The following is a 27,870-nucleotide window of genomic DNA, read 5'->3' as shown; positions in this document are numbered from 1 at the left end:
CGTTCGATTTTTGCGGCAGACGTTCGACGCGTGTCTTTCATGCATCTCGCGAGATCTCGCAATTGGATGGAAAATCACTTATTGACTCAATTGGGAGAAATTCAACACTGGCATACACACTAAATAAATTGATGCATGAAGATTGGCAACTCATTTTTGTAATAGTTCTTATTTTACAGAGACAAAAACATCAGAAAATAATATTTACTAAGGATTCTCACAAATTGAGCAGAATGTGGGTTTATTATGATCTATACATATTGAAATTGTGAAATAATATATGACTAAATTACTGATAACAAAATTCATATTATTGTAAATTCTTAGAAGTGGTCGGAAAATCAAAGTGTACAATTTTAAGACTCGTATTAAACAGCCAAATTGATAGTCTGTATTTACGAATGTAATAAAATGTATACACATAACCTAATTGTTATGCATAGAGAAAAAGTCAAAAAATCTGGTATTATACAGAGTAACATGTTATAAATAATGAAACAATTTATCTTTCAACTGTACAGTGTAATATAAACACATTTTACATCATTTGCTTGTGGTGAAAATCAAGCTAGGTAAAAATATTACTAATAAAACTATGATACATTTGTACAAATATTCTGTTTATCTGGTATATCGAAGACAATTATATGCCCATGTAACTCTTGTTCAGTCATTAGATTGTAACTGCAGTCAAACAAACACTAAGAGGTGATGCTTTACAACTATATTACACTTATATTAAAGTGTGCTGTCATGAAATGTCCCTGAATTTTCTATACACAAACGATTGTAAATTTCCTCTGATGCAAATAATGAGGAATAAATTTTACAGAATAAAAAGAAATATGCAGAATTATATACATTTCAATCTGGTCATACTTGGACAAATGAAGGTTTTCTCTAATCACAGTAATGAATGGTAATCAAATCAGCAATATTGTCAGTAATACTAATTTTTATGGGGAGTACACCTTTCTTCTCTCTATTTAAAAATGGGACATGTTTTTAAAGTTGCAACACCCTGAATTTAAACTCATGATTTTCCGATCAAGGAGTTGTCTCGATGTACGATCACTGAATCAGTAAAGTCGGTGACTTGTGAATGAATGCAAACAATGCATACTTGAATCTGGTGCAATTCCTACAGGCCATTAGCCCATTGTCCTTCTATACAAAAAAATTATGTAACACACATACACTGACAATACGCAACTTTTGTTGAGGCTGCAGAAAAAATATAGCAACTTAGTAACTACATAAAGATTACCAAATCTTAACGAAATATTGTTTTAGACACAATTGCATGGTTGAGTAATTGCCATTTTTGTTGAGAACGGTCATGTGATGACATATGATGTACACTATTAGAGGAATTGTTACACAAAATAACCAGTGAATTAAGTGTTATTCAATATGACAGGACAGGTTTCCTATCGCAACTGAGAGTCAGTCATTAAGAATCAGAATATGAAACAAATAATATGGACAATGTATAATGTAGTTGAAAAGTCAGCGACATGGTTCTGGAACAGCATTTTTAATCAGCTATTTTGAAACTGATTTGAAAAAAACATTGCCATTAATTTACTAATTTCCATGCACTATTTCTGCTAACTGTTGTTTGTGAGATCTATGTTGTCTGAAAATCTAAGGTTTGACAATTTGTCTAACGCTAACTTTTATACTCTCAGCTTATGATTTGTTTGAGGTAAAATTTTAAAAAGTTTGGTGATAATATACATCATTGATGGACACCCACCAATGTCCACAACCAATGTTGTGCTTATTCATTGTTAACTCCGTTAAACACCTTTTGCAAATGATGAGATTATGATGAAACTCTTTTTGTTATGGTTCCTGGGTTTCTCAGCCAGTATTCTTTCATTCGCTATTTGTTCTACCATGGGTGATACTGTTTTCTGCTTATACTTTTATTCTGTTGTTAATAACTCATCTGAACTTGACAAGGATGGGTAATAAAACGAATTGTCCCGTATAATTTGTCTTTGTCAACTGTGATGGCCAATTTTCTTCTTTCAACACCAAGTTAAATATTCATACCAAATTTAAGTAAAGTCTGCCCCAGAGTGTTGCTGAGCAATGTGTAGAAAAAAACACAATACACCATATTGAATCAAATTACAAAGGAAATTAATTATATGCAACATTAACCCACTATTAAGTGATGTAGCCATACCACTATGATTTTTTATGTCAAAAATGGTCTTGGCATGTCAGATAAATGATGTTAAATGGCTGAATAATAGACAGACAAAACACTTCTGTAGTCCGGACACACTAGAAGATAGCCAGGCAAAACACTTTTGTAGTCTGGATACACAAACTGGTAGCCAGACTAAACACGTTTGTAGTCCGGATACACTAGATGATAGCCAGATTAAACATTTTTGTAGGCCAGACTATAACCGGATGAGTAGGAGGTTCATTGATTCATTGCAGATACAATTGACTATATCTATGTGTTTGCTGGTCTATGGTAGAGATTATTTCTATTAGCAATTGGAGGAAGATGTGTGTCATGAGGAGTGGTTGGCATCTCCACCTGTAAAAGTAAAATAAATACATCAATGTACACTTCAATATGAATATTTATATGTTATTACACATATTAACGATAATGAGGAAAGTTATATCGCATTGGAGTGACACTTGAGTACATTATTCATTGGTATTAGATGTTACAAGTCACATACCTCTGTAAGTATAGATGTGGTTGAAGGACTCCCATGGCATGACAAGATTAATGGATCATCAAGCTTACTAAATTCATTGTCAACCAGTTTCACTTGATCCCTGTCTAAAGATAGAGGCGCCACTCTGAATGGACGATTTAGTATATGACTGCCTCTTTCATTCTGTGCGTCTTCAAACATGAAGAAACATATTATATTGATTAAATGTGTGTGTACAGATTCTACACAAATCAAACTTGCAACATGTTCTTAACTGGTCCAAATTGAAACACTTAACCAGTCGAAATTAGAACACTTGCAACCAGTTTTTATCTGGTCCAAATTGGAACGCTTAACCAGTCCAAATCTGGTTCAAATTGGAACACTTAACCAGTTCATAACTGGTCCAAATTGGAACATTTGCAACAAATTTTTAACTGGTCCTAATTAGAGTATTACATTTTTCATTTTCTTTGGAATATATAATTAAAACAAATAATTATTTAATACTCAGAATTGGAATTATCCATCCCATATAATACTTACTCCAATCCATGGCTGAATCAAAGTAGCCATCACCATCTTTTTGATTTCCTGTATTTTTATATTCAGTAGCATTGATGTTTTCTGTTATTTTAAAATCAGGAACATCATTTTTGTCATCACTGCTGAAGTCGTTTAGAACAATGTCTTCATTTTTACTCTCAGGTCGCGTCAAAATGATTTGTACTTGACTAGAACCACTCTGGCAAGATGAAAGATGAAACAAGAATGAAACACATTCAACCATGAAGCCTTTACTGATTCACTGAATGTCAATCTGATAAAACTCAGATGTGACGTCGCCATAAATGTGACCAACTATTTATATGCATATTGTATTCAGATATGTCAGAAAAGCAACCAATCAGAACTCATGTTACAGCCCACTTCTAGTTACAATGTAGGTGCTCTTACTGTCAAGAAGAAGTAGCCTGTATGTGATTTGCATAGGTAGTTAGAGGAGATGTCATCAGTAACATGAATTGAGGACAGTTGATGTGGCTAACACAGGAAGATCCTGAAACTTGGCTATTATTCTTTTTGATTAACTCTTTAAAATTTTGAAGAAAAAACCTTTGGCTACCCAAACTAGTTTTTGACTTATAAACCTCAATTGCAAGTATTTAACACTAAAGGAAATCGCAAAATGTTTCCCCTTTCGGACTTAAATCAGATTTAAGATGCATGCGTCTACTATATATGATTGTACAAAAAATTATTTCACAAAACTGAAAATGTTCTACTTCAGGCAGGAAATGCATCAAATTTCAGTAAAAGTGTATATACTTACATCCGATAGCTTAGAGGATTTGGTATCGATCGTTAAGCTTTTAGGATTAGATGTTACAGTACTGAAGTCTTTAGTCAGGGTTCTTTGATTTTTTTTTCTCTTTAGAGCACTTCTAACCTGATAGCATACAGACATATAAAAGTATGTGTAAATATGAAACCAATTAAGCATGTCAAAGATACCAGTCGGACATCTTTGATCTGATTATGAAAGAAACTGACATGTATGATAAATGAAAATGGTCCATAAGTCTTGAAGATATTATAGTATGGCCAAAAAAGCAAGAAAGCCACCAATCACCCATTTTTGATCTGATTGTAAAACAAATTGTCATGGACGTGAATGAATAATGAATGTACCAAATTTGAATAAAAATTACAAAGCATTTTAAAGATACCACATTTAAAAAAAAAAAAAGAATGAGATGACCGCTAGTCGGTCGTCTTTGGTCTGATTATGAAACAAAATAACATGTACCGGTACATGTATTTTTACATGTACATTGTATGATGTATGTACCAAATTTGAATAAAAACTGACAAATGAGGCTCTGATACTACCTGGCATGTAAGACAATTTTTCTTTTAGAATGAATGAGATGTACAGTCCTGACACAATAAGCATAGACACAATCAAATGATGGGTTTTCAGGACAAAATAACCACCTTTTTTTATGGATTATAAAAAATATTGTCTGTGTGTACAATTTAATCAAATATTAGTTGAGAAAAGTTTAGTTTGTTACCTCTGAATTACCAAGACAGTGAAATACAAAGATAAAAAGTCCCTGTAATGAGTTGAATATAGCAAACAAGTACTCCATAAATACAAGATGTTCACTGATAGCAAATAATCCAAATAACCAAGTAACACCAAGGATGGGTAGTAAGATCATCATTCCCTTGATACCAGCCCTGTAAAACAAACACATGTTGGAAAACACAATCATGTACCAACACAAGATTTTCAGTTTGGCTTTTAATTAAATAATTATTTCTCAGATTAATGGCCCATCTTGCCCATTTAGTAAATAGAAGCACAAAATTGCAACAAAAATACATGTTATTAACAACCACTGGTTTTGTGTCTGCAGGCAACACTAGGATAATCAAGACTGTCCCAGCATGGGTTGCACATGTTGTCATGGAATAGTGTACATGTATGTAATGCATCAATGTAGATTGGTTGAAAGTAAAAAAAAAATAGCTGAACCAAACAGAATCCCAAACTCTACAAATCACTGGAAATTAAATATAATAAATTTTGCATACAGACACACATGCTGTAACTTAGAGTTGCAGTATAGCAGTATGTTACCAGTACCCCTGTAACGACTGTGTTTTGTAAATACTTGCTTGACTTACTTGATATGTCCAGTCTTTTCTTTTCCAGTCTGTGCTGCAATAGCTGAAGCCGATGTCATGATTATTTTTATTACAAGTACCATCACTATGAAATTTATCTACAAACAAATGCACACAAATATTAAAAATATGTTTTCTATTTCCAGCAACAGAAAAGCAACACATAATGCAGAATACAATTATATATATTGATGTTAGGCATATATGGTAGTTTATCGACCAAAAGTTAGCTTAATATATTACCAAAATGACAGTTATGACAGGTCCAACAAATGCCCATATAAGGCCATCCTCCAAACTTAACCAGCAACTGGAAAAAATCATAAATTGGAAAAAGTTTAAAACAAAAAAAAAAGTAAAATCCCCAAAATCTTAAAAAGAACTTCTATGTGCATGAAGTGTTGCGGGTAAATATGACATTGAAAAATATCTTGTATCATTATACATCTGAATCAATCATGTATAAGCATTTTGCAATGCACAGTGCCTGCATTTGATCTTTATAATGAGAGTAACAAGTAAAATATACAAAACTATCAAAGTGTTTTAACTATATACATAATTGCTTTGCCTTAAGAAAGTTTATTGGAAATTCAAATTTTGGCATCTACTGTTTTCACTATAGGGATACATGTGTTATGCATGTGACAATGCATGGTATCTTGTTTATAACAAGAACACAAATGTCAACAGCCTAGTGCACATTATTTGATTTGATTTCTCCAGGTTTGGAAGGATTAATCTTTATGGGTAGTTGATGCACATCAATTCAACTCAAAATGACACGCTACTATTGTTTTGTTTGCTGTTAAGCACAGAAAATTGCTAAATGAGCAGATGTAAACCAACAAATTGGTCTAGATAATTTCTCGTTATGTGTATGTTATTTTGTCTTACATTGTACCATACATGTAGGACCGTGGCCATAGCACTGAATAAACCCTATACCGGTATATAAAATGGCTGGAGTTTGCAACATACAGACATTGCTTGTAGCTATTTAGAAGTAGGAGTACATAATACAAATATTAAAAAAAAGATACACTGAATTGCTTATATACTTACAATTTATCTGAACCATATCCATCATATCTTACAGCCACAGAAATGCCAACAATTAAAACAGGAATACCTGGAAAACAACAAATACCCATTGTAAAGTTACTATAGATAGGTCAATATAACAGTAAACAGATCAAAGTAGGATAGATCATAAGACCATTGTAGGATAGGTCAGTAGACCATTGTAGGATAGGTCATAAGACCATTGTAGGATAGGTCAATAGACCAATGTCGGACAAGTTAATAGACCAATGTAGGATAAGTCAATAGACCATTGTAAGATAGGTCAATAGACTATTATAGAACAGGTCAATAGACCAATGTAGGATAGATCAATAGACCATTGTAGGATAGGTCATTAGACCATTGTAGGATAGGTCATTAGACCATTGTAGGATAGATCAATAGACCATTGTAGGATAGGTCATAAGACCATTGTAGGATAGGTCATTAGACCATTGTAGGATAGGTCAGTAGACCATTGTAGGATAGGTCATTAGACCATTGGAGGATAGGTCATTAGACCATTGTAGGATAGGTCATTAGACCATTGTAGGATAGGTCATTAGACCATTGTAGGATAGATCATTAGACCATTGTAGGATAGGTCAGTAGACCATTGTAGGATAGGTCATTAGACCATTGTAGGATAGGTCATAAGACCATTGTAGGATAGGTCATTAGACCATTGTAGGATAGGTCAGTAGACCATTGTAGGATAGGTCATTAGACCATTGGAGGATAGGTCAGTAGACCATTGTAGGATAGGTCATTAGACCATTGTAGGATAGGTCAGTAGACCATTGTAGGATAGATCATTAGACCATTGTAGGATAGGTCAGTAGACCATTGTAGGATAGGTCATTAGACCATTGTAGGATAGGTCATAAGACCATTGTAGGATAGGTCATAAGACCATTGTAGGATAGGTCATTAGACCATTGTAGGATAGGTCATTAGACCATTGTAGGATAGGTCAGTAGACCATTGTAGGATAGATCATTAGACCATTGTAGGATAGGTCAGTAGACCATTGTAGGATAGGTCAGTAGACCATTGTAGGATAGGTCATTAGACCATTGTAGGATAGGTCATGAGACCATTGTAGGATAGGTCATTAGACCATTGTAGGATAGGTCATTAGACTATTGTAGGATAGGTCATTAGACCATTGTAGGATAGGTCATTAGACCATTGTAGGATAGGTCATTAGACCATTGTAGGATAGGTCATTAGACCATTGTAGGATAGGTCATTAGACCATTGTAGGATAGGTCATTAGACCATTGTAGGATAGGTCATTAGACTATTGTAGGATAGGTCATTAGACTATTGTAGGATAGGTCATTAAACCATTGTAGGATAGGTCATTAGACCATTGTAGGATAGGTCATTAGACCATTGTAGGATAGGTCATTAGACTATTGTAGGATAGGTCATTAGACTATTGTAGGATAGGTCATTAGACCATTGTAGGATAGGTCAGTAGACCATTGTAGGATAGGTCATTAGACCATTGTAGGATAGGTCATTAGACCATTGTAGGATAGGTCAGTAGACCATTGTAGGATAGGTCAGTAGACCATTGTAGGATAGGTCAGTAGACCATTGTAGGATAGGTCATTAGACCATTGTAGGATAGGTCAGTAGACCATTGTAGGATAGGTCAGTAGACCATTGTAGAATAGGTCAGTAGACCATTGTAGGATAGGTCAGTAGACCATTGTAGGATAGGTCATTAGACCATTGTAGGATAGGTCATTAGACCATTGTAGGATAGGTCATTAGACCATTGTAGGATAGGTCAGTAGACCATTGTAGGATAGATCAGTAGACCATTGTAGGATAGATCAATAGACTAATGTCGGACAAGTCAATAGACTATTGTAGTATAGGTCAAAAAACTATTGTAGAATAGGTCAATAGACTATTGTAGAATAGGTCAATAGACTATTGTAGAATAGGTCAATAGACTATTGTAGAATAGGTCAATAGACCATTGTAGAATAGGTCAATAGACCATTGTAGAATAGGTCAATAGACCATTGTAAAATAGGTCAATAGACCATTGTAGAATAGGTCAATAGACCATTGTAGAATAGGTCAATAGACCATTGTAGGATAGGTCAATAGACCAATGTCGGACAAGTTAATAGACCAATGTAGGACAAGTCAATAGACCATTGTAAGATAGGTCAATAGACTATTGTAGGATAGGTCAATAGACTATTGTAGAATAGGTCAATAGACCATTGTAGACTAGGTCAATAGACCATTGTAGAATAGGTCAATAGACCATTGTAGGATAGGTCAATAGACCAATGTCGGACAAGTTAATAGACCAATGTAGGACAAGTCAATAGACCATTGTAAGATAGGTCAATAAACTATTGTAGGATAGGTCAATAGACTATTGTAGAATAGGTCAATAAACCATTGTAGAATAGGTCAATAGACCATTGTAGAATAGGTCAATAGACCATTGTAGGATAGGTCAATAGACCAATGTCGGACAAGTTAATAGACCAATGTAGGATAGATCAATAGACCAATGTAGGTCAATAGACCACTGTAGGTCAATAGACCAATGTAGGATAGGTCAATAGACCACTGTAGGATAGGTCATTATAACAATGTAGGGAAGGTAAATATACCAAAGTTAGAGTGGTAAATAAACCAATAGACAAATATTAGTTTAAAATGGTAGATGAACTTACCCCACCCAATAACATAATAGTATACCAACTTGCTGCTGTTACTGAAAACTTCCACAACTTTACTGTAAAGATGTAGGCCTTCATTCAACATCCATGTAAATGCTGCGGTGTAGAAGAAATGCAACAAAACAGCTACAACTGTACATGCCATCTATAAGCAATCAAATATAAACTCATGAATATTGCTGCTCATTGCTATGGAATATAATGAGGTGCCACTGAGGTAGATATCCTGGATATAATATATTTATTTATATATGCAAGTCCTTTAAGGTAGCAGGATAGTTTTTTGGGCACTTATCACATTTATTTTTGAAAATCACAAGCATAGCTCCATAAGGCATGCCACATACATGGGTGTATTTATTTTATTGAAGAAATAATATCTTTTACAAGTAAACTGTTTTTTTTTCTTGTCTCCAAACATTGAAAAACCTCACTCATTTGACTCACAGAGGATGATATGAGATAATCATCCTAAGGAATTCCACTATAAAATTAAATACTAATGATATGTTGTTTGTAAAAACCAAGTGATAATCACTGACAGATTTGGCACTATTAATTATTTGTATAGATTCAACACAGATATTACAGTACCTGATTGGAGGTAGAATTAATCCCAGCTAGATATATAATTTGTGCCATAGCAATCGCAATTATTAGATTCTTATGAATAGTTGTTCTTTCCAAGGACAAGTTACTGTAATAGATGAATAAATACATAAATGTTTGTTATTTAGTTACTCCATATGTACAAATATCATGTAAACTCTGGTATTGATGTAGCAGTATGTTATTTGCCAGTCTGTGCTACTATACACACTAACAGGTCAACAGGGATGACCTGATATCTAATTAACTGTATCATCTTCACAGACAAATCTTTCTCTCATTTCTGCCTAGATTTGTGATGTATGAGGGCTCACTATATTGATGACCACCTGTAGATCTGGCCAAGATCAATTTGATGTAAAATAGCAAAATTAAATAGAATAGAATAGAATAGAATAGAATAGAATAGAATAGAATAGAATAGAATAGAATAGAATAGAATAGAATAGAATAGAATAGAATAGAATAAATTATAAGTAATGCCCTCTGATCAAAAAACAAAACTTGACAAAATGTTTTAAAAAGATACTTACTCCAGATAAATGAACATAGAGAAAGCTATAATCAAAGCAAGAATTGATATGGCACAGCATACATATGTGATGATACTAAGTGCAAACTGGTCTTTATCTGACAACTGTGATAGGAGAAACAAATAAACCATAATTATTTTATACATTTAACTTTTTAGAAAGTGGCATACTAAATACGAATGTATGCAATGTGATAAGCACCTAAACATTACACAAGTAATTATCATATTTGACAAATAATCAGTAATGCAAACATTAAGACTAGTAATTATACTTTTGACTCAGGTTTTTGTTATATTTTACTACTTGCCAAATTCATTACAAATATAATGTCACTTATCTCAGAGTATTTATTACCGGTAATATCATTACAACTATAACTACCATTTTTTAATATAGGAAGGTAAAGAAAACTCACCTCCATATCGGATACTCTCATAAGAACACCAAAGCTTGTCAAATGATTACATGCGCATACAGTGTGTGTTCTGTTAGTACTTTCAACTTGACAGCCTTCTGCAGACCAAGCACCATTGGTCTCTGAACTACAGTTTAAACCAGAATAAGAAAATAACAAATATGTATAGTATTACTACACCTGAGTGTTACTTACCGGTAATTGCAATTTTTGATGCAAGGAAATAACATGATATATGTGATACCAAGGAACACAATCACTGTTGTTTCTATATTAGAATACAGTACTGGTAGTTGCATGATTGCTTAGATCAGTTTGTAATACATGTTAAACCTTGGTACTAAAGAGACATACATGTAGCTGTCACAGTGTATGTTGGAGTGGAGAATCTCTCCCAGCAAATTGTAGAGATTTTCTGAAACATTAAATGGGTATGTCTGTGCAAGCTTCATAAATGAAACCAAATTATCTGTTGGTGCTGATGATAGTTGAGTCTTATGCATAGGTCAACATACTACACATGTCTGTGAGCATATATGTCATATACTGTAAAATAATATACTTTAGCTGGAAAAGAATATTAATGAAAAGACATTTTGGCTGTTTGGTATGAAGTTTATTTTCACTGATTCATTCCTTCAGTGAAAATAAATCATTTACAGTAGCTGCAATATCTGAATGAGCTTGTGCACAGCAGTATAAGATGAAAACAACCAAATATCTGATGACTAACCTGACATTAAAATCCCAGAAAACACACTGTACATCAGGATTGTCATGAGAAGCAAAAATTAAATGTGACAACACAATTATGATGTCATCATAAGATGATACCAATGGTGGTTTTAACTTTACAGATGTAACAACAGAGTTGACTTCAGAATCACTTGACCTTTAATAAAACAAACAAGTAACTTTTCAGTGTTCCTTTTCAAAATCATAATCTCATAACACACTTGGGTAAAAGATTCTAATTTGTGGTTCATATTAAAATGAAAGGTAAAAATTTAACTTTTCCAGCAACAACTAGTGAGCAGGGGTTAAAGCTGCAAGAGAAAAAGTCAAATACACTGTCATACATTAAGTGAGTTAGTGAAAATAAGGTAGCAGTGGATATTTCAAAATTGTTAGTTTGAGTTGAACGCAACTTTGCATTTTACTTCTGCACATTGTCCACTCCTGTATATTTTGAAAACTATTATCAAGCCAAAAAATCACTAACTCAAATTTCAATTTTTTAAGTCAGGGAGACTTTCAGGATATATTTATACAACATTTAGGTTATTATAGAGAATATCATTATGATTGGTAAACTGAGAATAAAAGTAACTCAACTTACGCATTTGCTTCTTTCAGAATATTCAGAGGTAACAATTCACCAAGATTTCTATAATTAGCAGTTGTAACCGTTATATTCTCAGCATCTGAAAAATAATATATAATGAATATACACTACACTAGACCACCTAACTCATTGGTTACCAGTGAAAATGTACCAGACCACCTAACTCATTGGTTACCAGTGAAAATATAGCAGACCACCTCAGTCATTCATAACTAGTAATAATGTACCAGACCACCTAACTCATTGGTTACCAGTGAAAATATAGCAGACCACCTCAGTCATTCATAACTAGTAATAATGTACCAGACCACCTAACTCATTGGTTATAAGTGAAAATGTAGCAGACCACCTGACTCAATCAGTGACTCTTCACTTAAATGATTTAAAGTAATTATGTACTTGACCACCTTACTTAATGGTTATTGCCAGTAGTGATGTACTCAAAACAGCTAGAAGGTCCAGACAACAACCCTAACTGAGTAACTCATCATTTTATTCACTTGATCTACTTAAATCACCTGTTTATTCACTTGATCTACTTAAATCACCTGTTTATTCACTTGATCTACTTAAATCACCTGTTAATTCACTTCATCTACTTAAATCACCTGTTAATTCACTTCATCTACTTAAATCACCTGTTTATTCACTTGATCTACTTAAATCACCTGTTTATTCACTTGATCTACTTAAATCACCTGTTTATTCACTTGATCTACTTAAATCACCTGTTTATTCACCTGTTTATTCACTTCATCTACTTAAATCACCTGTTTATTCACTTGATCTACTTAAATCACTAGTTTATGCACTTGATCTACTTAAATCACCTGTTTATTCACTTGATCTACTTAAATCCCCTGTTTATTCACTTGATCTACCTGTTTATGCACTTGATCTACTTAAATCACCTGTTTATTCACTTGATCTACTTAAATCATCTGTTTATTCACTTGATCTACTTAAGGTAGCAAGACTATTATTTGTGTTGAAAATTACGATTTTCACATTTATTTATTAATTGATGAAATGCACTATAAACTTTCATCTGATAAAGTCAACATACCATAGAATGTCATGTAAGTTGGTTAAAATGTTGATTTTCTGAATGGAAGCAAGGCAGCCTCAGTAGTGTTTTCCAAAATCAACAACACAGGTTTAATCTGTGTGCCTATAAGTTCCAAAGATAAACTCAAGACAAAGTAATGTTAGGATGTGTTATCAGTAGCTATCTGACACACAATGGTGTTTCCAAACATTTGAGTGGTTTGTCTCAGCCCCTGTTTGTTTCACAGATTAGTCATTTGCATATGAATCTGTCAGGCACAAGGTCACACAGCCACTGAAAAAAAAATCATTGATTTTGGTGTTTTCATCTGCCGATTTTATCCAATTATAGCTATCCCATTCCTTTATTTTTTTGGTTTCCAATAGCCTTACACATTTGGATGCCCCTACACATGTTAAAACAGACCTTGATGGGAAAACAAATTGATTGTGCCGATAAACAAGCTTGAAAATCCTTGCTGTTACTTCATGGACGTTTTCTAGGAGTATATGTTTTTCAAAATACAAGGTCTTTAACAAAAAATAATGTATACTTATTGTCGTCGGATTAACACCAAATTTTCACAGAGTTAAGGTGACAGTGAGAGGAACTTGAATGTGTCCAGACAAACTATTTCATCGATTATTTACCAACGAGTTGTGGTTTGAGTTGGGGGCAATGCGACTAAAACAGTAATTGAAATTCAGCACACTATTTTTTAATACGCGTTGCTTGAATAAAACTGACCAGACACATTCAATTTACCAGACTATTGAACAACTAGAAAAAGTGAAAAAAATACTTCTTATCGCCAGCATAAACGCGTAATTATTTTTTTTTACAGAAAAAGTAATTTTTCACCTTTGATTGAGTAACGCGTCGTAGAATGCAGATACAGGCATGCAAAATACACTTGTGAAAAGCTTCAAGTCTGGCGATTCTAAAAATATATATTTTCCCAGGTCTATTTGTAGTCATTTAGTCACAATTAGAAGATGAAAACTAGTATGCAAATAATAGTCCCGCTACCTTAAAGTAGAGATGCAGTTTATCTGACAGGCATTTTAATTAGTTAATTAGGAAACCAATATGACCTCCCTTGTCCACAAAACTATATATTTTCGGAAAGCTTATTGTATTAATTTTAAAGTTTTTAAAGAGTATTATATTTTTATGGACACTGTAGTTTGAAATAAACAAAAAAATGTGCTTTTTTGGTCAAAAGTGATTTAAAAAAAATTAGCTTCTAAACCATGCTTCTGTTTCCTGTCAAAATTGGTTTATGGGTACCGGGGTACATCTGTTTAGGGATTGGTCAGTTACTTTGGCCTAGGGGGGGTCGGCAGATTCCATTTTGCCAGCTATAAATCTCAGTCGACCCACCCCCTATCAAATAAAAAAAAGTGGGCGACCCCCCCCAACATTATATTATTATGTGCTTATGAAAACAAAGGAAACCTTGATTTTGCTTAAATTTGTGTTGGATTTTGGTATTTTACAGAGCAAAATATGCATATTTAAAAGTTAAAAAAAACAAAAAAACTATTTATTTTTTCATCATTTATTTTAATTTATATATCAGCATTTTCACAAATTTAACTTTTTTGATTTGCTGAACAAAAACTGTCACTGCTCTTTGTACTAATTGCTGTGTTGTCTTTCCGTCTCCTGTTATTATTGGATAAATCCAGTAAATATCTTGTACAATGGTGACTTCAGACTTTAAATAAAATAATCTGATATCAGCAGCACATGGACTTGGGATGTGTTTAAAACTTAACTGTATAATTTGGGTTCTAGCCGCATTGGATAATCTGTTAGTTATTTAGCAACTTTAGCCTCAAAATATAACATTTTTTGCATCAACAAATTTATAGGTAATAGTTATTATTAAGAACACATTTGTACGATTAACTTTTTTATCATTTGTTCTGAAATAAAATTTTACAAAATACATGTATATGCATGAGTGCGTGTGAATTCTGGAAAACATGATATCAAAAACAAGGTGACCCCCCCCTATTCGCACAATCAAAAACAGGGTAACCCCCCTACTGATCCACCGACCCCCCCTAGGCCGAAGTAACTGACCAATCCCTTACTATGAAGAAAGTGCCGTCTTGAAAACTGTCTACCAGTTGTAAATTTTGCAGGGCAGCAGCTCAAGTTTATGCATAAATTAACACCCAGGCTAGTTGTCTGTACGATTGTTGTAACACTGTTCAACCAAAAACAATGCCCCGACGGCGTTTTGAAGATAAACACATTGTCAATCATTTGTGAAAATTTTAAAACAAAAGGTCAAAGAGTCTAGGAGCTATTTTTTTTAAAAGTTCTGGGATGTGCATTAAAAAGAAGCTGAGATAATTGCTAATTTGCATAACAATTCACTCAATAAAAAGTTTGCGAAAGCTCATAATTAAAATGGCTGTAACAGTTCCAAATTTATATGTATTATCGTTTTGTAAAAAAGTTAAATATAGTGCATAATATGGAGATCCCGTCATTTCTTTTTTTCACCATGTTTGTTTTTTATTATTTATGTACAGCCTTGCTAAATCTTGCTAAGCATTCAAAAGAGAGAATGTTTGCACCTGTTATCTATATTTTAAAATCGTCTTTTGAGTATGTTCCACTATTCACAATTCGACAAAATGTTAACAGTCTATAGCCAAGACTGTTTGGATAATAAAAAGCAAAAACAAAAAATTTCACTCCCAAGTGCCCACAAACCTGCATCTCTACCTTAAATCATTTGTTTATTCACTTGATCTACTTAAATACATAACAGTTTGTGACTTCTAAAGCGTTTAAATCTGATAACATGAAAACCACATATACCTGTGTATTGTTCTGATTCAAACACACTTGATGGGATATAAACTGTGCTTTGTGTAAATTCCACTGATGAGAAATCCTCTGTATCCATGGAGTTAGGAAATATAAGAGTCACTTCAGAATCAGGCTTTTCTATTGTAGATGTTTGAATCACTATAAGAAAATGAATATTATGAACACTGACTTTTCCAAAAATAATATCTGAATAATTTGGTTTTCAGAATTGAAATCCTGTTTTTGAATTATTCAATGTGTTATTTTTGAATTTAAATATAAGAGTAACCTCTTGTTTAAAGTGCCTGTGCAATGCCCACCCACACGCTTCCCATTTTAGATCTGTGCCCCACTGAAGTGGGCAATTATTGATTTTTTTGCTGAAAATGATTACTCGTATCCAAGTAAATTTGAGATATTTCCCGTGCTGTAGCCACGCCCACCTATCTTGAAACGGTCGACTGTTTCCGGATTTCCGACTCTCGCCGAAAGTGCGCCACCAAATGCAAAAATATGAGAGGAAGCCATACCCCTGGGCCGTACTTTTATATCACTGTGTCATTCAACGTACAACTGTACTTTTAAACGATATACATTTTTTAATCGGCGTTTCTTTTGTCTATTTAATTTTATTTTTGAGAGAGCGAATTTTTAGAAGTTGTTTTCACAACAAACTTTTATGATGGTTAAACATTGTGTTTTGGGCGGTTGCAGTAATGCGTATAGTCATAGTGTAAGTATTTCTACGTTTCCAATCGATCCGAAGGTGCGAAATCGGTGGACGAAAGCCGTGAAAATAACGAGAAAAGGTTGGGGTGGACTTCCTCGTAACAGCGTCATATGCAGTGTCCACTACACCTCAGATTCTTTTTTTTTTTTTTTGAAAAACTGTCCTTGTCCATGACAAAACAACTAGGTTTTAACCAGAAACGCCGACAATACAAAACATTTTCGAAAAAATAGATTCCGGACCAGCCCACGATCACTGAGACGGATTTCAGAAGGAAGAGAGACGTCGAGTATGTGTTTCAAATGATTTGATTTTTTTGCAATCCTGATTATCGCTTTATAGAGACCACCCGTGTTATGTAAAAAGGTAGCAGTAATTTTGATAATGACATGAAAACGAAGCGTCGGAAAAACAGGAAATTACGCAGCCCTCAGGCTGTTTTCATTTTCGCAGGCTAAAAGTGTCTGAATTGTTCGGTTATTGGTGTTGAATGTCGAATTCACACCTTTGTTGCCTTTACTTGCAGCTTGATCGGCGTAATAATTTACGGAATAAGAATCCGGGCTTGAGCTGTCAATGTATTTTTTTAATATGATGTCATAATCATGAAAATCACGCTAAATCCACTCTGAATTTGTCTGTATGTGAGTCGCTCTCAATAATTTTTGTTATCCAATTAAACGCCGCCATTCACGCACTTGTCCCCCTCATGACCCGACGCGTTCACCCATTACAACGCGGCAGTCATTTATTCAGTAAAGGTGTTTTGTCGTTTTTTTTAAAAATTATTTCTCTATTTTATAAATCAATAGTGTCTAGTAACCTGATAAATAACAAGACGATTCAGCCGTCAAATTCGATTTTGTCCAATGCCGGAGTCCAGCAACAGTGTACAAACGTGCTCCGGTGACGACCACGGTGACTAGCGACACCAGACCGGACATATTTCGCATCTGACTCAACCCCATGCAACAAACTTGATACTATGTGTTCATTATGGTCCATTCTTCCTCGACGAACAAATACATAAGTGGCAATTTAGTCAAACACGAGAAAACAGCACAAGAAATTTGCCTTATTTACACGTATCGGCAATGCAAGCTGCCCAGCGACTTCCCCTTCTGACGTCACAAGGGGAATTTCTGTATGCAAATGAGAAGCTAATGAGGAGCTTGTTTTAAAATACACAAAAATAAAGTTTCCGTAGACTGAGTTAAAAACACATTTTTCACTTAAAAAAATTATTTATGCTTAGAAACATAAAAATTAATAATATTTATGTATCAATGGATAATTTTAGACATGAAAATAGCAGCCATTTCACAGGCACTTTAAGAAGAAACGTGACCCTTGAATTCTATAATTTTTTTTAAATACGAAAACAGGCATAGAACATATTTATAGGGTTTATCATTATTTTTTAAACAAAAATTTATACTCTACTAGTACGTGGTTTGAATTTACCATATGAACAATAATGCAAATACAAGAATCCAAATCTCATTTTCAAGCAGATATTCTTATATTTGAAATATACGAACCTAAATTTTCCGTAATGGCTGACTGGACTTCACCAACTAATAACTGGTTTCCAACTCCTATGCCAAAGTTTTCTACACTGTCTAATATCTTACTATTCTGGGAGGAAGTCTGAAATAAGGACAGAATTTACAGATGATGAATTTGCAAACAGAGGATTTAATAGAAATGATATGAGTCAAGGTTGTCCCATTGTGTTTAATCATTCAGCCTCTTTGTTCTTGATATCAAACCAGTAAATGTGAATGTATGATGTGATGTACATGTGAAGTTAAATGTATGATATGATGTGTTGTTTATTGTATAAAGTGTAGAATTTGCATTCGTTATTGGTAAAACAAAATGGCCACTGGTCATTGTCCATTTTAAATTTGATGTGTACATTTTTGTATCAAGGACCCATTGTTAACTGGACAAATTTGAATGAAATATGATCTATTTGGTCATCTTGAAGTCAATCACGAAACAAATGCTTGCAAACATGCAAGATATGATGTTTTAATGTAATTGGCAAAGGCACGTCTCAGATACAGGTGGGGACAGATAGATGTATACACATGTACACATGCAAGATATGATGTTTTAATGTAATTGTCAAAGGCATGTTTCAGATACAGGTGGGGACAGATAGATGTATACACATGTACACATGCAAGATATGTTATAAATGTAATTGGCAAAGGCACGTCTCAGATACAGGTGGGGACAGATAGATGTATACACACGTACACATGCAAGATATGATGTTTTAATGTAATTGTCAAAGGCATGTTTCAGATACAGGTGGGGACAGATAGATGTATACACATGTACACATGCAAGATATGTTATAATGTAATTGGCAAAGGCACGTCTCAGATACAGGTGGGGACAGATAGATGTATACTCATGTACACATGCAAGATATGATGTTTTAATGTAATTGTCAAAGGCATGTTTCAGATACAGGTGGGGACAGATAGATGTATACACATGTACACATGCAAGATATGTTTTAATGTAATTGGCAAAGGCACGTCTCAGATACAGGTGGGGACAGATAGATGTATACACATGTACACATGCAAGATATGATGTTTTAATGTAATTGTCAAAGGCATGTTTCAGATACAGGTGGGGACAGATAGATGTATACACATGTACACATGCAAGATATGTTTTAATGTAATTGGCAAAGGCACGTTTCAGATACAGGTGGGGACAGATAGATGTATACACATGTACACATGCAAGATATGTTTTAATGTAATTGGCAAAGGCATGTTTCAGATACAGGTGGGGACAGATAGATGTATACACATGTACACATGCAAGATATGATGTTTTAGTCAGTATAATTCCCAAATATGAACTACCACCAAGCAGGAACTAAAAATATGAACCTATGGCAGATAACTGCCACAAATCAACCAAATTTTGAACTTAAGAACCTGTCCAATGAAACATGTCTAACAATATTCAAGAAGAAGTTGTCTCACCAATCCAAAATACATTTACATGTACCTCTAACCATGCGTCTTTTTTGTCATCTTCCATCAATTTACTTGTAACCATGGTAAATAAACGCACATATTCATCAATGGTATCTTGTGGCTTGATATGAATCTTTAAAGCAATCCCGTCAAGAATGGATAAACTGTTCAACAGATTGACAGCAGATGTGTGTTCCAAGTTATCTATGATGTCAGACAAACTATCCAGTACATATGTAGACTCGTGCAATGATAGTGAAGCTTTGTTTTGTAGGTATGATAGCTATAAAGAAAAGAGAATTAGGATTTATTTATGGCACTGTCAGATAATGCATTCAGCCGTGCAGTCTGTTGCCACATTTTCTATCAAAATTCTTTTGAACATGACTAGTGAAAAATGATATTATATAGCCTAATTGTACTGTATTTATTATTCTCACTTTGCATTGTATCATCTTGTCAATAAACATAAATGCAGACACAAATTTCGTGAAATGTTTTTTGCTGGCATCAGACCTAAGCAGAAAGATAAATTTATTGTGAGAATACCACAAACTATGCTTTTGCAACATGACATTATTGCCATAATATTTTTTGTTCATATTTATATACTATAAAAGCAGTCCTTACCGAAAGTGTTAATGCATCATCTCCTTCTGTAACACATTCTAAAAGAAAATATATTATAAATCATTAATTCAATTACTTATACACCCATAACCATAATCCTAACCCATTCTCAGATTATTGGATGTTTCTCAGGAACCATAATTCAAATGCGTTCTCAGGTTATTGGATGTTTCCCGGAAACCATAATCCCAACCTGTGCTCAGGTTATTGGATGTTTATCAGGAACCATGATCCCAACCCGTGCTCAGGTTATTGGATGTTTCTCAGGAACCATAATCCCAATGCGTTCTCAGGTTATTGGATGTTTCCCAGAAACCATAATCCCAACCTGTGCTCAGGTTATTGGATGTTTATCAGGAACCATGATCCCAACTTGTGCTCAGGTTATTGGATGTTTCTCAGGAACCATAATCCCAACCAGTTCTCAGGTTATTGGATATTTCTCAGGAACCATAATCCCAACCCGTTCTCAGGTTATTGGATGTTTCTCAGAAACCATAATCAAACCCGTTCTTAGGTTATTGGATGTTGATCAGGTACTATAATCCCAACCCGTTCTCAGGTTACTGGATGTTTCTCAGGAACCATAATTCCAACTCGTGCTCAGGTTATTGGATGTTTCTCAGGAACCATAATCTCAATGCGTTCTCAGGTTATTGGATGTTTCTCAGGAACCATAATCCCAACCCGTTCTCAGGTTATTGGATGTTTCTCAGGAACCATAATCCCAACTCGTGCTCAGGTTATTGGATGTTTCTCAGGAACCATAATCTCAATGCGTTCTCAGGTTATTGGATGTTTCTCAGGAACCATAATCCCAACCCGTTCTCAGGTTTCTCAGAAACCATAATCAAACCGGTTCTCAGGTTATTGGATGTTTCTCAGGAACCATAATCCCAACTCGTGCTCAGGTTATTGGATGTTTCTCAGGAACCATAATCTCAATGCGTTCTCAGGTTATTGGATGTTTCTCAGGAACCATAATCCCAACTCGTGCTCAGGTTATTGGATGTTTCTCAGGAACCATAATCTCAATGCGTTCTCAGGTTATTGGATGTTTCTCAGGAACCATAATCTCAATGCGTTCTCAGGTTATTGAATGTTTCTCAGGAACCATAATCCCAATGCGTTCTCAGGTTATTAGATGTTTCTCAGGTACTATAATCCCAACCCGTTCTCAGGTTACTGGATGTTTCTCAGGAACCATAATCCCAACTCGTGCTCAGGTTTATTGGATGTTTCTCAGGAACCATAATCCCAATGCGTTCTCAGGTTATTAGATGTTTCTCAGAAACCATAATCCCAACCAGTGCTCAGGTTATTGGATATTTCTCAGAAACCATTATCCCAACCTGTTTTCAGGTTATTAGATGTTTCGCAGGAACCATAATCCCAACCCGTTCTCAGGTTATTGGATGTTGATCAGGTACTATAATCCCAACCCGTTCTCAGGTTACTGGATGTTTCTCAGGAACCATAATCCCAACCCGTTCCCAGGTTATTGGATGTTTCTCAGAAACCATAATCCCAACCAGTGCTCAGGTTATTGGATATTTCTCAGAAACCATTATCCCAACCTGTTTTCAGGTTATTAGATGTTTCTCAGGAACCATAATCCCAACCTGTGCTCAGGTTATTGGATGTTGATTGGGTACTATAATCCCAACCCGTTCTCTAGTTACTGGATGTTTCTCAGGAACCATAATCCCAACCCGTTTTCAGGTTATTGGATGTTTCTCAGGAACCATGATCCCAACTCGTTCTCAGGTTATTGGATGTTTCTCAGAAACCATAATCCCAACCAGTGCTCAGGTTATTGGATATTTCTCAGAAACCATTATCCCAACCTGTTTTCAGGTTATTAGATGTTTCGCAGGAACCATAATCCCAACTCGTTCACAGGTTATTGGATGTTTCTCAGGAACCATGATCCCAACCCATGCTTAGGTTATTGGATGTTTCTCAGAAACCATAATCCCAACCCGTGCTCAGGTTATTGGATGTTTCTCAGGAACCATAATCCCAACTCGTGCTCAGGTTATTGGATGTTTCTCAAGAACCATAATCTCAATGCGTTCTCAGGTTATTGGATGTTTCTCAGGAACCATAATCCCAAACCGTTCTCAGGTTATTGGATGTTTCTCAGGAACCATAATCCCAACCCGTGCTCAGGTTATTGGATGTTTCTCAGGAACCATAATCCCAACGCGTGCTCAGGTTATTGGATGTTTCTCAGAAACCATAATCCCAACACGTTCTCAGGTTATTGGATGTTTCTCAGGAACCATAATCCCAATGCGTTCTCAGGTTATTGGATGTTTCTCTCAGAAACCATAATCCCAACACGTTCTCAGGTTATTGGATGTTTCTCAGGAACCATAATCCCAACACGTTCTCAGGTTATTGGATGTTTCTCAGGAACCATAATCCCAATGCGTTCTCAGGTTATTGGATGTTTCTCAGGAAACATAAGCTATTGGATGTTTCTCAGGAAACCATTTACACTTAACCAATGTAAGTTGATTATATTCCTTTTGGGTGACGTAACATATACTATTACATGTAAAGAAAGCAATGCACAAGGAAGCTTATTTACCTGGAAAATGGAAGCTGAGTGCATCATCTGGTACAGTAGTATCCAATGTATAGACAGCCATACCATTGGTAGTGCCTAAATCACCACAATCCACCACAGAATCATGGAAATCAAATCTACATTGCGCTGTACTATCTATTAGTGACATAATAAAACCATAATTGACATTTTTTATTATAATGATAGTACAGGCAGCAACTTGTACATTTTTAAACCTTTCTGAAACATGTGTATCTGGTTAATCAGTATAGTCAGTTATCAGTGTAATAGACCCATATGCATTAATATGGACATATGAACAGCATTGCTATATCCCATCAGTTCTCTTCCCAGATTAGCATGCTGGTTTTACCATGCTTGGTTACAGAAATGTAATTCTAAAGTTATCCTATGATAGTGTCTGTATGGAAAAATTTTATGCAGGAATAGTCTCAGTATATGTATTCAGTGCTAGTCTAAACTGATCACCAAACAGAGTTTTAGAAATTGTTTTTAGTTCCAAAAGTGTTTTCATACAATTAATTAATGTTAATTTAAGTAAATGTTTTACAGTGTTTAGTTAAGAATGGTTTTATTGTTATCATGCTTACCTGCATAACACATTCCATTGTCCATCAATCCAAACACTTTATAACCTTTGTAATATGCAGCTAAACCACATTTACTAACATGGGCTTTTCTACCTTCTATAGGATCTAAAAGAATATGCTCTCCTTCCAAACTGGAAATATTTGGGCTATTCCAACAACCAAGCTTCTTGTATACTGAAATAGGAAGTATAATAATATAATATTTGGGTGGGTTTGATTAGAATTACAAGTGCCAGCCTAAGGGCTTATCCTGTATCTTGGTTGATCTATTTCAAGGCTAGAAACAGCAAGTGTAGGTTACACACTGTTATTATCTTCCACCAAATGTGCTATTTTTCCCTAGAGAGATCTTATCCGCTACTAAATATCTGACCATATCATTTATAACCTCAATTTCCATGTAGCTTTCATGTTGTATTTGTGTAGACTGGCATTCTAATACATTTTCATTGTTGTTCATCTTCTAAATTTAGTATTCAAAATCCATGGCTAAAATGTACTCCATAGAACATATGCATAGATGGGTGAGGTACATGCAAAATCAACAACTGTTCTAATACAATTCAACTAACTAGAAGAGTTTTTCCAGGGAGTTTTCAAATACGCAATGATATAAACATTTTTGGAAATAATTATTCATATTATTACTTGTACGAGGTTCCTATACACCCAATCATGTTAGAATTTATGTTAGCAGATGTAGAACCTATATTTCGAAAATTTGGTACAACATTTTTATATATTTTTTTGTTATTTTTTAATCAAATGGAGATAACTTTTGATTAAAACTACATGCATGCCGTAATGTTCTTTTAGTTTGTAAAAGGTGACAACATTTGGCATTCAAGGGTTAAACCATAGGCTCAATAGAAGATTCTATCAAGTCTACCCACATGGTTAATTCCATTTTTATGTACTACATATGCCTATTTCATATTACTTTTGATCTATTATGTGCACAAATAACGATACATTCATTATGGTTGAATGTAGCATGGCAATGAGACTAGGAACAGACAATGTGCACTTACCAAAGTCTTGAGGGCATGCTTCTGTATTGCATTGTGCTACTTCAACATCATCACCTGTACAATTAACACCTCCAGGGTCAGGAATAGGATTTGCACAATATCTAGTTTTTGACTGCTCACCACCATCACATGCAGCATCACATGATGTATAGGGGTCATAAACAGTCCAGTGACCATTCAATACAACAGACTCAGGTTCTAAGATGAAAACAAAATTCCTTTGTATATAAATATACAAGCACAACTTTACAATAAATTTGTGATTATGGATCAAAATAATCAGAATTGTGTTTTACATAAACACCTATTAGTTTATGCATACTTAGTAATAAGTGAAATAAGCTAGATAACACAAGTGCTTCTAGAGAAAGCTGATGATTATCATGTTTAGATGGGATCAATATTATGATTCATACTGCTATATACTACACACATGACAACTTTTCCACCAATCAGCAGCATCTTAAGACTTGCAGATGTATAACAGCACTATAAATTACCCAGAGTTCTTTATGATTTTTACTTAATTAGAACAGAACATCCAATTAAAAGATAATTCTTACTTTTATCATTTTTTTTTCCTTTTCTTTTGAACATTTTACATTTTTTTGTGATTTTTGTTTTTTTGTTTATGTATTTCATTGTTATTGCTTTTAACTGAAGAAAAATTTATTTCAAGGATGCAATAAAATTTGGTATTATTATTATTATTATTATTATTATTATTATTATTATTATTATTATTATTATTATTATTAATTCTGGTCTTGAGAGAATAAAGTGTGTTAGTTAGAACAATAAGGGTAAGTAAAACACAGAGTAAAATATGTAAACAATAGAATGAATGGTTGAAGAGAAAACATGTACAATTTGTGTACTACTAACCTGTTGTAAAGATGTACACATTCATTGCTTGAGTGTGTCCTGCTGTCCCACATATACCCATGGGTAATCCTAGATATGCTTCAGTGTAATTAGCTGATGCAAAACAACCATAACTTCCCAGCAATCCAAACATTGCATTACCATAGCTCTCATACGCACATTTTTGAACTGGGGCACTGCGATGTGTAGGAATTTTGATGAAAACTGTTGTATTAAGTTCTTCAATGGGTGTGAAAATTTCATTAGCTAAACTGGAATACATAGACCAACAACCCAGCCACCTATAAACTGGAGAGAATATTGTTAATTAGCATAGTTACCATGGCAATCTATTGGTTGTATATGAATAAACAGAATAGAATATTATTATTATTATTAAATCTTTATTGCAAGATGTGGAGTGAAAAAGCTCATACATCTCATGATGAAAAATTAAACAAAAGCAAAAAAATTTATAAAAACAAATGACATATATATACTGTGAAGTAGCTGTGGCGTATATATAAGTTTATGATACAGAGCATAAAATCTTCAACATAAATGCATATCAGATGATAAAAGCAACACAACGATCCTATTGTCACTTTTAGTAAGATGAGTATAGAATGCATGTTTCATCTAAGAGCGTCAAATATAGGAAATGTTGCAGGATACAAACATTAATATTTTTGCGATTATGCTGAAACTAGAACTATGAACAATACATGTTAGTGCAAAAGGTTCATAACAATGTAATTTTAACATTACTGCTGCAACTAAAAAATATTTTAAGCAGAATATTGGCTCTGTTGTGGAATGATCAAATCTGTCGTTTTATGTCCTCATCATACATCCAGTTATCAGTAATGACTTATCCTAAATAAACGTGCTTGTGCACAATTTTAAGTTTAGAATCACCAAGATATCTGGGTCGAAGTACTGTAAAATTACATTTTCCAGTCAGCAAAATAAGCAAAATTAAAACCCAGTGAATAATTAATTCTTTTACAGTACACTGCTAAGTGCAATCTTTCGAGAAATAAGTACATACATTCAGACTTCTTAGAATGGTACTAGTAGATTATATCAAGGTCTGAATCATATAACAATTAGCATTAACAAGAGTTAGATTAACAATAGAATAGAATAGAATAGAATAGAATAGAATAGAATAGAATAGAATAGAATAGAATAGAATAGAATAGAATAGAATAGAATAGAATAGAATAGAATAGGAAAAAGGTGATCGAAACAGAACAGAGTAGAATAAGTAAGAAAAGAACAGAATCACAATAGTTAATACATCCTACATTTCTGAAAACTTTACAAACAAGAAAGACACATACGGTTGTGGAAATGGTACTTACTTGTAACACCTGGGTCATTGATGTCACCATCCCATGGGCATGGATGAGTGTTACACAACTCTTCTTCAATATCATATTTTTCTCCTGGAGCACCTTCACACTCAGTACTACCCATACAGTAGCGAAATCTTCTAATGGTATTGTTATTAATCAGACCATCACATGCTACGCTACATGATGTCCAGGTGCTCCAAGGAGTCCAGGTGTCAACATCCTCTAAAAAAACATAATACGTTAATGGCATTTGTGAATTATTACAGGTTAGAGAATAAAATTGCCTGTCCCATTTGATGTTTTTGTTCCTACATGTCAAGATAAATTAAGACATAATGTTCATGATGTTTATGTCATTCATCTAACAATTATTGTTAACATTGGACTCCACCTTTTTCACCATTTATTTTGATATCTTTGTTTAACATGGACAAGCAATTCCTGCATTTACCTGTCCTAGCAGGTATACTGTCTGGAGCAGGTGGGCCTTAAATTTGACCCATGCCACCATGATTTGATATGCCACTGTGACCCATGCCACCATGATTTGATATGCCACTGTGACCCATGCCACCATGATTTGATATGCCACTGTGACCCATGCCACAATGATTTGATATGCCACTGTGACCCATGCCACCATGATTTGATATGCCACTGTGACCCATGCCACCATGATTTGATATGCCACTGTGACCCATGCCACCATGATTTGATATGCCAGTGACCCATGCCACCATGATTTGATATGCTACTGTGACCCGTGCCACCATGATTTTATATGCCACTGTGACCCATGCCACCATGATTTGATATGCCACTGTGACCCATGCCACCATGATTTGATATGCCACTGTGACCCATGCCACCATGATTTGATATGCCACTGTGACCCATGCCAACATGATCTGATATGCCACTGTGACCCATGCCACCATTTGATATGCCACTGTGACCCATGCCACCATGATTTGATATGCCACTGTGACCCATGCCACCATGATTTGATATGCTACTGTGACCCATGCCACCATGATTTGATATGCCACTGTGACCCATGCCACCATGATTTGATATGCCACTGTGACACATGCCAT

The 27,870-nt window shown here is 34.5% G+C and overlaps 1 pseudogene across 1 annotated transcript; it reads right to left on the bottom strand.

Annotated features, from left to right (window-relative positions):
- Positions 1-150: 150 nt before the first annotated feature.
- LOC146747984 (uncharacterized) lies at positions 151-27,870 on the bottom strand (annotated as a pseudogene). The gene is made up of 22 exons (XR_014929014.1): positions 27,273-27,870; positions 26,780-26,995; positions 25,434-25,721; positions 24,549-24,746; positions 20,332-20,369; positions 19,733-19,984; positions 18,232-18,340; positions 15,970-16,119; positions 12,066-12,159; positions 11,469-11,621; positions 10,736-10,862; positions 10,318-10,421; positions 9,770-9,872; positions 9,170-9,320; positions 6,456-6,522; positions 5,634-5,700; positions 5,391-5,488; positions 4,772-4,940; positions 4,027-4,143; positions 3,240-3,438; positions 2,715-2,884; positions 151-2,563 (listed from the first exon to the last, which is right to left on the bottom strand). The product of XR_014929014.1 is annotated as an uncharacterized LOC146747984 (transcript).

This window comes from Saccoglossus kowalevskii, chromosome 3 (genome assembly GCF_978046115.1).
Source record: "Saccoglossus kowalevskii chromosome 3, keSacKowa6.1, whole genome shotgun sequence".
NCBI classification, from domain to species: domain Eukaryota; kingdom Metazoa; phylum Hemichordata; class Enteropneusta; family Harrimaniidae; genus Saccoglossus; species Saccoglossus kowalevskii.
Note: the sequence above shows the minus strand (reverse complement) of the source record. Positions and strands in the feature narration are given on the sequence as shown.